The 13801-nt window shown below is 38.0% G+C and overlaps 2 protein-coding genes across 3 annotated transcripts in view; one reads left to right on the forward strand and one right to left on the reverse strand.

Annotated features, from left to right (window-relative positions):
- SORBS2 (sorbin and SH3 domain containing 2) overlaps positions 1-13801 on the reverse strand; it is a 319803-nt gene that overhangs the window by 276706 nt on the left and 29296 nt on the right. The gene's annotated exons all lie outside the window — the stretch shown is intronic.
- The window catches only part of TLR3 (toll like receptor 3), a 366722-nt gene that overhangs the window by 251412 nt on the left and 101509 nt on the right, over positions 1-13801 (forward strand). The window contains exon 4 of the mRNA XM_030831266.2: positions 10299-10431. The gene's annotated coding sequence lies outside the window, so the exon portion shown is untranslated. The remainder of the gene's footprint in view (positions 1-10298; positions 10432-13801) is intronic.

Here is a 13801-nt window from a genome sequence, read left to right on the forward strand (position 1 = left end):
GTCTATAGAGTTTTCTAGCAATGGTTATAGGATCTTTGGTTAGCATGCAAGGATAAATTTATATTTGCTAAATTATTCTTATTAAGGCAAATGTTATAACACTTATCAGGGTTTCAAACAATGAATTACAAGCTCCTTAGCATGTAAAGAAATGTCTTTACTGGACAATTCTTACGAGGCAAGCACTGAAACAAACAAAATCTCAAGCTTAAAGTTTAATTGGTCAGAAAATTCACGTAACCAGATCATTAGCAACCAGAATTTTGTGGTTAAAAGAGCTTCATGCTTTCTGCTTATTTTAACTTTTAAATCCTCAGTTTTACAAAATGTGAAATAGTAGCTCCTTAGTAAAAGTATAGGTATCGGGCTTCCCTGGTGGCGCAGTGGTTGAGAGTCCGCCTGCCGATGCAGGGGACACGGGTTTGTGCCCAGGTCCGGGAAGATCCCACATGCCGTGGAGTGGCTGGGCCTGTGAGCCATGGCCGCTGAGCCTGCGCGTCCGGAGCCTGTGCTCCGCAACAGGAGAGGCCACAACAGTGAGAGGCTCGCGTATAGGTATCATAAGAAAGACCTATTGTAAAAAGAGCTGTTTTGTAGATTATCTGTCAATTAGAATTATTAGTAGTTTGCCCTCTTCTTTGTAAATTATATCAGGAAATAATATTTTTCCTGCAAATAATATTTTCAACGAGCATATTATACTTCTATCCATTCTTCAAAATCTGGGTTAAAAGTATTACTTGAGGTAGAACTGTTGAAGAAAATGTCACTTTGAAATAATATTACTTTTTCAAAGCTCAATTTCTGAGTCTCTCTTTGAGAAGGCAAAAAGATAAATTATTTTAAAATCCTTAACTTACATTTTTTCTACTATATTAAGGTAACAATGATAATATTAGAGGCTACAGTGTCTCAAACAGTTATTAAAGACAATATAAAAAGACCATCTTTGGCAAGGCTGAGATTAAAAAGGAAGAGCTTCTAACTTGGTAGTTGGAATTATATATATGTATACATAGAGGTAATTATTATATAAATAGCATATAAATTAATATTATATAATAATTTATGTATATAAATCAATTATACATATGCATAATGCATATTCAATCCTAATTGCTTTCTGTATCTTACTAAAGCTGCTATAATGCCTCCTAAGTTGTTACTTCAGTTCACCTCTGTTGAGAACAAATGGTTTAGCTGTTCTGGGCTTTGTGCAACATTCCCAAATGACGTATTAATTCTATGACAAAGTAATTAAAAGCTCCTGCTCTGAAGCTGTAATTGCTGAGTTGGAATCTGGCTTTGCCATTAACTATTTGCACACCTTCAGAGAAGTTATTTCACCTCTCTAAGCCTCAGGTTCCTCATCTGTGACCTGACAATAGCAATAGCACTGATTCCATGGGGTGTTTTGAGCACCACATCCATGGAAGGTTCTCAGTGTGGTGACTGCCTGGTGCATAGTACGCATGCAGTCAGTATCAGCCATCGTCACTATTATTACTAAGAACTAAAGAGAATGTAACATAGCTTTATTTTTTGTAGTGATCTTCTGTGGGGTACGCCATAAAAAAATGATTTAGTAACTCTGGATCTAGAATTCAAAATCCTTAATCCTTAGAGAAAAAACCTAGGCTCTGAGAAGTTTAGAGGTAATCGATGTGAAGCATGTCACATACTGCCAGGTACTCAGTAAGGGGTAGGAGATGCTATTGCTATGGTTATCATCATGATTTTGTAAATTAACTACTTGTCCATTTTGGCTTGACACGTAGATGATTGAGACCCATGGGCAGAAGTTACCCATGGCTGTTTGGGACAGTATTGTGAAGAAGGCTGAGGCTGTGGTTAGTAAAAGTCTTTCTTTAAATTCCTTTTCCCCTCAAAAGGAGTTACCCTTTAGCTACCTGCTTATCTAGACCTCTTCCTTCCCCCTCTGGCAAATATGTTCTTGGAAAAGCATTAGTTAATTAACTTAAATAATTGAGTTTCCTATATTCTTTTCAAGCTAAATTTTTACATGTTTTACACAATTCATTAAACCAAGATAACAATGGAATGGCCTGCATGAAAATCTTTCTCAGAGCCTCTCAAATTGCACTATAACCTTGAATCTTTCAAAGCTGGCTCTGGTTATACAGGAATCATGTCCAAGGGACTTGCTCAATGCAAGATATCAAAAGTATTAAAATCTATAAGGCATGCAGAGAACTCTAGGATAATTTCAGTGGCGTATTGTCAAGATCATATTCGATTTCGAAAACTACTGGCCCATATGATTTTATCTTATTTGCATTGAGAAATACTAAGAGTATTGAGCAAAAATTGCCCATCCTTCTAGAAATTGACTCCCTGGGCAACAGTATGATGTATTTTTTTTTAATTAATTAATTAATTTTTGGTTGCGTTGGGTTGCTGCTCACGGACTTTCTCTAGTTGCGGCGAGCAGGGGCTACTCTTCATTGCAGTGCATGGGCTTCTCATTGCAGTGGCTTCTCTTGTTGCAGAGCTCGAGGTCTAGGTGCATGGACTTCAGTAGTTGTGGCATGTGGGCTCAGTAGTTGTGGCTCGCGGGCTCTAGAGTGCAGGCTCAGTAGTTGTGGCACGTGGGCTCAGTAGTTGTGGCGCACGGGCTTAGTTGCTCCTCGGTATGTGGGATCTCCCCAGACTATGGATCGAACCCGTGTCCCCTGCAATGGCAGGCGGATTCTTAACTACTGCGCCACCAGGGAAGCCCCAGTATGATGTATTTTTTAAAACTCTAGAAACTATTGTGTATTCATTAAAAGCTGCATTGAGACTGGAATTTTATTTACCTGAGAACTGTGGCCTCCTATTGTGACCCCAATTTTATAAATTTAATTTGTAAGCATATAACTCATATATTTAATTTTTGAACATGACTTCAGAGGGAAAAAGACCTGCATACATATCTACCACCCGTACAATATAAGAGTAGGAGGATCTCTGTTTATATACAAGAAGGAATGCTCCCACATTGGGAGACTATATTTTTGTGCTTTAGAAATGGAGACAGAGATTGAGAAGAACGTCTAAGTTTGTAGACACTGATGAAGTACACGTGTCCACTTATTGCACTACAAGTACCACTGCAGTGGTACTGGACGGACTCCAGAGTGGAACAAAGGAAGAGGCTTCTTTGGTGACAGTAGCCTCATCAACCTCAGGACTGTGGGGGGACACTGTCTCTCTGTGAGAAAGTCAAAAGCCTTCCTTGGGTGACTCTCTGCCTGCATGTGACACCAGAGGCAGGTGGGAATAAAAAAGAATGTTCTCTGACTCAGTATTTTCTCTGAAATTTTTGATTAAATAGATAACATTACATGCAGCCCAAAGACAGAAGCAACTTGTAAACATCCAGTGTTATGTGAGACAACCTCAAATCTGACTTTGATGTTGTGGAGTGAACTTGATGTTTCATCGGACCAAGAAGATGAGAGAGCATAACAAGAAGCAGTTTCCCAGGGAGTTATGGCGAAGCTCAGGTCTTTAAACAGAGACATAACCACCTGAGGAGTGCAGCGTCTTCTAGGGACAAAGCAATAATGCCAGCCTACCGGATGACCTAGCTGTGTCACTCCAGCAAATCAGCTGTCCCCAATCCACTGGCTTCAAACCCCTGGGGATAAAGGATAATTTCAAGGAGTTCATAAAACATATCTAAATTGAGCTTGTTTATAAATGATTGAATACATACACATATATACACACAAAACATATATAATACATATGCATAATACTTTTATTGTGTGTAGAAGCTACTTAAATATATGGTCAACTTTAGAGTAGTGTTTTATTTTCTCAATCAAGAGATACTAAAAGTTATATTATTTTCATTACAGAGATCTGCCAAATATTTTGGCTCAGAAAAATGACTCTCATGTGAAAATGCTGGAAGCCACAGCAAAACAGTATTCCATTACTAAAACATAACACTCTTCCATTTCTGAAGCATAGTGACATAAACCTTTTAAAATGGTTAACATTTGAGTGTGAATTAGGTTTTAATTGTCCTCTCTGTCTTTTTGTATGTATTCATGTGTACTAAATAATGACCTCATGTGAACTACCAAGTCGAAGACTTGGTTCTCTGCTGTCAGAAGAATAAACACAAGCTCTTCTGGGAGAGAGAGAACGACCCTCTGCTTCCTTCCCATATTCTGTCTGAGCCCAAGGTAATAGTGCAAGCGATTGCAGGACAGGGCTAATTTGGGACACGCCTCACTGTCCTTGCCACTCTCACATTTACTCAGGTAAAGACAGAGCAAAGTAAATATCAAAGTTATTTTAGGAAAAAACTGGGAGATTTTGATTAACAATGCTCAAACGTCTCAAGGTCAGGAAGGTGTGTAGAAAGGGGAGTGAAACCCTATTGTCTGCCCTGGAGATGGCTGAGTGTGGGCTGTGGGCATTATCCTCAAGCAAATGCTTTGGAGGAAATGATCGCTAAAGGGGAGACAGGAAAACACCAGCTTAGTTTATGCCCAGTGTTCACACACAGAATATAAAAGCTGTGTCATCTGTATAGACGCAAGAAATTATTGCTGTTTGCTCTTACAAGCAATGGCTTGTTTTATACCTCTCTAGATTTACTATGCCGCTCCATCCAAAAATGGAACAACTTTTGTTATTTATTTATCAATGCTTATTTGAATTAACCTTTTACAGACATTGGGAAGTTAATTATAATTATTTGTTAAGATATCTGAGTCCAAACCAGAAAATTTTAAATCATTTTTTAGCAAGACTGTTTTTGGGAAATGAAATAGATATTATTGAAGTTATTTGTAAAGTTTTCATTCATAAAGCATAGCTTAAGGAAATACCTACTGTAGCATGCTATAAAGAAATAACCATCAATAAATAAATGAATGAGGGCTTCCCTGGTGGCACAGTGGTTGAGAGTCCGCCTGCCGATGCAGGGGACACGGGTTCGTGCCCCAGTCCGGGAGGATCCCACATGCCGCGGAGCGGCTGGGCCCGTGAGCCATGGCCGCTGGGCCTGCGCGTCCGGAGCCTGTGCTCCGCAATGGGAGAGGCCCGCGTACCACAAAAAAATAAATAAATAAATAAATGAAATTTTCCCATTCTTCATATGATTCTACACGTATCTTGGATCAGGACTCTGATGCATATGAATATGATAACATTATATCTATATCTATATGAAAAGGCAAAGATCTTCCTTCTAATAAATGGTTTTTAATTATTACACTCCAAATCCCCACTTGAGAGAAATATTCAGTATTTATGTGGAATTGTTGGGAAGATTCGTTGTCCATCCATTCCTTCAGACACTCACTGGTCAGTGTTGGTTGAAGCCAGACCATGGGATAGTGGAGGTTCAGATTAAATTTCCTTGGTAGTCTGTTTCCCAGAGTTGCCTTTTGGTGTTATAATGTTAATTTTTATGGTAAGAAACTATAATAAGTATCATCTCAAATCCAGCGTGTGTGTATATACATATTTTTGGAAGTTTATAAACTTCATATGTAAAGATATAAGCTATATATAAACTATATATATATAAATATGTAAAATATATACAGATGTCCACCGATGTATGACGATACCAATGTATACACACTATCTCATTTAGAGCTCTGTAGTCTAAAATTCCATATAAGAAACATATTTTATTGAATGAATGAAAGAGTAAAATATTGAGTGGCATCACCCATAAGATTTTACTTGCTTAGAGTGTGGCTGTATAACACAGCTGGTTTAGTACAGTCCCATCATATGTCTTAGCACTTAACTGACTTGGGAACATGTTTAACAGCCCTCAGTGGAAGTTGGGAGACTAACACCCAATAACACCACACTGTTTAATTTATTGTTGCTGTATAATACATGTTTTTAAATCTGATTGGGCTAATCCTCTTTCATTGTTTTTTCTCAATATATTTCCTATGATTTTATCTCACCCTTTAAGTTCTATCATGGCTAATATGATCTATTATCTCTATGGACAGTATCCTCAAGTCTGCTTTGCCCAGGGCAGTCTGGTTTATGCCTGTTGTCCCAGCATATTATTTCATTCTCAAAAGTGTCCAGATTCAGATGATAAAGTATGTATTTCTCAATTCGGTCCATTTTATTCATTCCCACAGCCGTCACCGTTGTCTGACTTCCTTCCTCCCAGGCGTCCATCCAGCTCCATTACTTACTCCGTTCCATTCTCCTACTTCCTTTCTTCCTCTGCTACCATCATTTCTACTTTGCAGTCCTAATGGACGCCGCTTTTCTGCTTTAGATATCCTAAAACATGCATACTGAGTAAGTTAACTGATCAATTCACATCCGTTTTCCCCCAGATGTGTTACATTTACTTTGTCAAACTTCAAGAAAGATCTCTGTAGAGATTTTGTGCTTAATTGGTCTGGATATTAGTGTACTTGGATATTATTCTCAATCATTTAACAATTCTTATTTTATTCATTGAAGGATTCTTTCCATCCATTTTCCCCAACACTTAATCAAATTTTATCCAGAACTCAGAAGCCCATACAATGGTAAGTCTATAGTGAGCTACACAATTTGTGAACCTTATTGTAAGGATACATTAAGAATAAAGAGCCTTTTTTTTTTTTTTTTTTTTGTGGTACGCGGGCCTCTCACTGTTGTGGCCTCTCCCGTTGCAGAGCACAGGCTCTGGACGCGCAGGCTCAGCGGCCATGGCTCACGGGCCCAGCCGCTCCGCGGCATGTGGGATCTTCCCAGACCGGGGCACGAACCCGTGTCCCCTGCATCGGCAGGCGGACTCTCAACCACTGCGCCACCAGGGAAGCCCAAGAGCTTTAATTAAAAAAAAAAAAATTAATTATTTATTTATTTTTTGGCTGTGTCGGATCTTAGTTGCGGCACGTGGGATCTTTGTTGAGGCGTGCGGGACCTTTTGCTGTGGTGCGCGGGCTTCTCTTCTCCAGTTGTGGCGCGCAGGCTTCAGGGCGCGTGGGCTCTGTAGTTTGCGGCACGCAGGCTCTAGTTGAGCGGCGCGAGCTCAGTACTTGCGGCGCGCGGACTTAGTTGCCCCGCAGCATGTGGGATCTTAGTTCCCTGACCAGGGGTCACATCCGCGTCCCCAGCATTGCAAGGCGGATTCTCTACCACTGGACCACCAGGGAAGTCCCAAGAGACTTAATTTTTAACCTTAAATTCTAGAACCAAGGATCGCTCACTGTGGCAAATAGTTGATGAGCCCTTTACATATTTTATGATAAAACTAATATAGTATAATCCTTTTATTCTTAAAGCTTTCCACCTAAATTCATATTTTCATTCTCATACTGTATCTACTGGGCAGGTATTTTATTCTGAATAAACAGATGAGGAAAATGAAGAGCGAGCACTGGTTTTGATCAAACAATAAAAGTGCATGTAGAGCTGTCTGTCTTGATTGCTAGTCCTATTAATTTCTTTCTGAGGCAAAATAAATTAATAAAGAAGTAAAATTTGATGTAATTAATGATATAAAGTTATCTCCTTAATTCTCAAAAAATCTCTTTGTTGTTTTTATGAAGAACTGATTTTGGTTCTACTTGGAGATTAAGTGTAGCAATTTATGAAAATTAGTAGTCAGTAATGTGGATATAAAAATACTTTGTATACTTTATCCTTTCTCAACTGGAGTAAGGGAGAAATTTATTTTAGTAGGACAAAGCCTCTAGGTTATTCTAGAGTGTTAAAATATAAGTCCTATCCATATGTCTTAACAGGAAGGACAGTATGTATTGTTATAGAATGTAAATATTCTGCAATGCAGTTTAGTTGATATACTTTATAGGTACCTAAAGATGGGTACTTTCCATCTTTAAGAGTTTCTACTTGGTCAAAGTAGGAGAGGTTGGAGTGTATCTAAAATGAGAAGCTTAACCTAGGTGGACAAAAACCATGATTACCACTGAGATCCTGGCGGCTGCTTCTTTTTTTTTTTTTTTTTTTTTTTTAATCTTCCATTTCACTATGTTGATTATAAAGGAAAATAAACTTAGATTTTTTTTCCCCCTCTGGAGAATAGTGAGAAAAAAACTTGACCCACTGACTAAGCACTTGATAGCATGAATACTTTGAAATGTTAGACAACACATGGAAGCACTAAGCACTAACCGTTCAGTATTGAATGCTACCAAATAAGCAGCCGGATACTGCTGACATTAACACCCATTATTGTGTCACATTAGTTTTATGGATACAATAAACCCTCCTGGATGATGAACATTTTGCAATTCAAAGAATGACTCATGAAAAATATAGTTTTCACTTACTAAAGAGCTGTAGGATTGAATTTAGAAATGTCTTTCTGTGTTGAAATTGATTCAATTTGAATGGCAATCCAAACGCTATAATAAACTTTAAAAATGTACAAGTATGTTTTGCTTCTTTCATCTATTTGGGAAAACAGAAGCAAACAAATATAATAATGTTCCTGGGACCCACTGCACAGTTATATCTTATTACATAAACAAGCATTATATAAAACAGTCATGATTATCACTTCTGTTTATGGAACAAATAAATGAAATAAAGCCAGTTTCTAAAAGATGTTAAATGGCATCCAATAAAGCATTGTAACTGAAGTTCATTCTGACCAAAACTTTTTTGAATGTTTGTATACCTTGATTTAGATTGACCTAATGGGACAACATCTGGATTTCTTTTTTAAGTATCTGATAAAGCCATATCTAAGTATTCACCAAGTGATTCTTTTAAGACACATCTAAACCAATATAGTTAGGATAGAATTCAGTTTAAACTCGGAATCTGTACTCTGCTTTTATCTGATCTGAATAATTGAATTAAAAGCCTTAAGCAGTCACCTACCACTAATGATTTTCTCATTTCTTCTTGAGGATTTAATTAGATCAGACTCTAAAGAGCATGATGATTTGTTGGTCACCCCAGCAAGGCAGCAGTTAGAGGGAATGATTTCTTAACAGCAAGAAATGTCTTTCTTTGGGATCTTAAAACTAGAGTTGATTTCATCATTCTGGATTTTAGGATGTATGAACGACTTTTCAAAGACTCATTCATTGCAATGATTTACTTTGAATATATTCCCAGAAAAATATTTTTTTGAGCTTTGAAGGTTAAATTTTTTAGAAAGTTCATGTAGCAAACATAACTTAATCTTTATAATACCCCCTGTGGGAGATGGTTAACTCTTAAGTCACACTGAATTTAATTGTAGCAGCTCCTCATAAAACTATACACTTTACCCAAGGTTTTCAACACACATACCTTCAAATATGTACAACTATTTATATACAAACATTAACAAAAAAAAAAAAAAGAAAGAAAGAAAAAGAAAATTTGGAGTACCAAAGTAGATACGTCTTAAAGTATTCCCTTTCTAGTCTGAAATTCCATGAGTCTGTAACTGGGTTGTTTTCACTGTGGACAATAACAGGCTTGACCTAGCTTTGCCAAAGTTGCAACATCCAGCTATAAGCAAGGAAACACACAAAGCACAAAGATTAAAAAACCAAACTGAATGTCCATTTTTTTCTAGGCAACTTAGAAATGAGTATATTTTCTTTCCTTTTAACTTTGGGAAAAGAAGAATAATCTTGTATCATTGCATTTAATTGTTTCACTAAATCTCAGTTGAAAAATTTGTTACAGTATCATTTTCCCATTCCAGTGTAATTTCTATATACAGAATGTCTTTATTATTTCACTCTTTCTTAAAAGTATGCTTTGATAATCTAGTCTACGGAGTTGCCATTCTAATATGTTATCTTAGAGAAGCCACACATAGCCTTGTTTTCTAACAAGTTATATAGGCACATACTGGAATGTTATTCAGCAGCTGGTTCACAGATTGATGGTTTATAAATGTGCAAATATCTGAGATTTGGGGATGAAAGGTACTGTTACGTTATTACCATGAATGTACGATCACAGGAAATACTGTGGTAACCCAGGCCTGAAAGAATCTATTAAGTTAACATTATGCATTCTTTGGGTTTTGAGGTTTCTGAAACTCACCCATCATTCAGTGCCAATCGACATTTATAAATACCACGAAGCCTGACTATCAGGCGGCTTTGTTTCGCTTCTCTGCCCCTCCCTTTCCCTCTTCCTGTCCCGCCATCTTTATCTGACCTCTTAACCAATCATAGCTTGTTTATAATCGTTTGAAAAATAGTGTTGAAATGTTTATATACAATCAATTTGTAATTAATAGGAAATGACTTTATAAGGCTGTTTGATGCCTGCTGGTAAAAGAAAGCCAGGCTTGTGTCTAATGGATTTCTTTCCATCTCCTTCAGCAACAAGGCGTGGCAAAAGGATTGTAAATGAAGATGGACTGTGTGATGAATCACAGCACTCGAGACGGACGTGAAGGACAGGGAAGACAAAGGGCGTTCGTCTGAAAGGATGTTCTGTAGAACAAGGTCCCAGGTATCACTTTTCAATTTTTCACATTATTTTGAAAGGTTTTTTTGGCCTTTATACTGCTTTCAACAAAATTTTTATGTAATCAAGTGAACCAAATGAACAGTGGCTTTAAGAGAGATCTGAAGGGAGCATTTGTTTTCGAAGCGAGTTTTGCTGTGTTCAGTTTCATCTCCCATGAGTCTGTCTCTAAGGGCATTCACATACGCTCCATACATGTTTTATCTAACACCTTGCAAAGCATTTTCTTAAAATGTAAGTCTTGGGAACATTTTGCCTACTGACTAGAAGCCTAAACGATAATCAACTCAAAAGATCATTATGATGGCATGGAAAAATCATTGTGCATTGAAAAAAAAATCATCTATTTAGTGAGACTGTGTAGGAACAGTAAAGACAAGCAGGTTGGATTACAGTCACATACTGACATTTGACATCTTTTTTTTTTTTGCTTTGCTTTTTAACATTTCTTCCCTTTCCCTTCCTTCCTCCCTCCATCTCTTTTGCTCCTTCTTTTCTTTTAGAAATATTTATTAAGAATTTCCTATGTGCTAGACTTATACCAGAGAGAGAACATTAATAGGTCTTGCCTGGAGAGGCTTTAGGGTCTATTGGAGGAGAGACATTAATCAAATCATTGCTCCAGTGAATGTATAATTGCAGAGCAAAATAAATGTTCTGAATGAAAGGGACATAGCTCTATAGGAGGGTTAAACAAACAAACATGAAAACTAACACTGATAACTTGCCTGTTTGACATCTGGCCGTCTTGTATTAGGAGCAACATTTGAGCTGGAATACGAAGAGTGTGGAGTTAACTACATGAAAGGAGGTTGAGTAAGAAGTAGCACATGCAAAGGCCCCATGGGGGGAGGTTTATATGAACTTGTGTACCAAGGTAGCAGTGAAATGGAGGGTGGTTTAAAATGAGATTGGATAAGGTGTGTGAAAAGGTACTCAATATTACTTGTCATAAAGAAAATGTAGATCAAAACCACAATGAGATATCACCTCATGCCTATTACGATGGCTATTATAACAAAATTATATAAGCGTTGGTGAGGATGTAGAGAAATTGCAGCACTTGTGTACAGTTGGGGGGAAGATAGAATAGTGCAGGCACTTTGGGAAACAGTATGGGGGTTCCTCAAAAATTAAAAATTGAACTACCATATGAGCCAGCCGTCCCACTCCTGCATATAAATCCAAAAGAATTGAAATCAAGATCCCAGAGAGATATCTGCATACCCATGTTATTTGCAGCACTATTCACAATAGCCAAGATATGGGAACAATCTAAATGTTCATTGATATATATGATGAAGGAAAGGGAGTATATATACTGGAATATTCAGTCTTAAAAAAGAAGGAAATCCTACCATTTGCAGCGACACGGGTGAACCTCGAGGACACTAGGCCAGGTGAAATGAGCCAGTCCCAGAAGGACAAATATTGCCTGATTTCATTTACACCAGTGATCTAAAATAGTCAAATTCGTAGAAGCAGCGAATAGAATGGTGGTTACCAGGGACCTGGGCAGGGGTGGGAGGAGAAATGGGGAATAGTCGCTCAGTAGGTGTAAAGCTTCTCTGGTGCAAGATGAATACGCTCTGAAGACCTGCTGTACAACACAGTGCCTATAGTTAATACCCTACTGGGCACTTTAACATATATTAAGAGGATAGAACTCATGTTAAGTGTACTTACCACACCAAAACAAAACACAAAAGAACACAAAGAAATTTTTAGAGGTAATGGATATATTTAGTATCTTGATTGGGGTGATGGTATCACAGATGCAGGCATATGTCCAAACTCATCAAAACATACACATTAAAAATGTGCAGATTTTTGTTTATCAATTTATACCTCAATAAAGCTAAAAACATGAATAAAATGAGGTTGGATAAATAAGGAGAGGCTAGATCACATAGGGTCTAATGGGTCAGAAAGCTGCTGAAGGGTTTCAAAACAGAGAATGACAAGACTCTATTTTTTTCATTGTAAAAGGGCCATTAAGTTGCAATATGAATAGTGGACTAGATGGAAACAAAGATGAATGCAGAGAGACTAAATTGGGAGGTTATTTCAGAGTCCAAGCAGAACGCGGTGGCCTTCTGTTCCAAATCATTGGAACTAAATTAGAAAAATAGGGTCATCACAATGTTATTTGGCCTGTTTCCGTCTAGGAAATGTTTGTATAGGTGTGGCTTCCCCTCTAGGCAGTGACCGGAAGTCATAGCTGGGAGAATGGCTTGCAGAGTTATCCTGAACACATCAGTCTCAGTGCCCGTCATGCCCAAGGTCACCTTCGAGTTAAAGCCACCCAGTCACCTGCTCAGAGAAGCACAGTGAGGCAATTCTTTAATAACTATTATCAGTTGATCAAATTAGCCACCTAATTCAAGGAGGCTCTTTTTATAGGCTGATTCTTGAAGTGACCTGGCATGTGAATGGAGCATTTGATGCCCAAGATATGTCACTCCCAGTACATCTCCCTTTGATTAGTGGTTTTCAATGGGAGCAATTTTACTTCCCAGGAGATGTTTTCAGTGTGTGGAGACATTCCTGTGTGTCACAACTTAGGAGTTGTCCAGTATGTAAAGGACAGGGAAACTACTAAACATCCTGCAATATACAGGACGGCGCCACAGCAAAGAATCAAGAACAGAGCTGATCGAGACTTCCGTGTATCATGAATATGGCAGACAAAAACCAGTTCCTAACTCAGTAATGGAAACTACATGAGGAATGTGATGATTAAGGAAAACAGTTGAGACATAATCTAACAGTGTAAGTTATCTGCAGTACCTTGGATATTTATTCAACCTTGTAACTGATACACAAATGACATGTATAGCATGTCCAAATAAATTAGGATGAATCCACAGAGGCAGCATTTCATACATAAGACTCTAAATGAAATCACAGCATAAGCCAGAAGAAAAACTTTGTAACTCTTTAGATGATTCCAGGTGTCAGTATAGCATTTGCGTCGCCCTCTTAAAACAAGGGACATTGGGGGGAATCTTGAGGAATGAATTCTTCCACGAACTTATTTAGCAAAGTCGAGTCCCTTCTCTTATGACCCAACATAGTCAACCTGTTTCCTAAAGCATGAGTTTATGATCATTTAGTTCAAGCTCAAGCTCCAGCTTCCCTGAAAAGTATCTCTTAGATATTTTTAGTGCATAAGCATTCTGCCTAGAAGTCTGTCTCAGGTCTTACTCTCTCCACTGTCCTAGGCTGTCCTGCTGAAAGCAGACGCTGGGCAGCTCCATGGGGTGAGATGGGCACAGGCTCTGCATTCAGATAAAGTTTGGTTCAACTCTCATCTCAGCCACTTATTAGATCTGTGGTTGTGAATACACTCCTT

Source organism: Globicephala melas, chromosome 21, assembly GCF_963455315.2.
Source record: "Globicephala melas chromosome 21, mGloMel1.2, whole genome shotgun sequence".
Lineage (NCBI taxonomy): Eukaryota > Metazoa > Chordata > Mammalia > Artiodactyla > Delphinidae > Globicephala > Globicephala melas.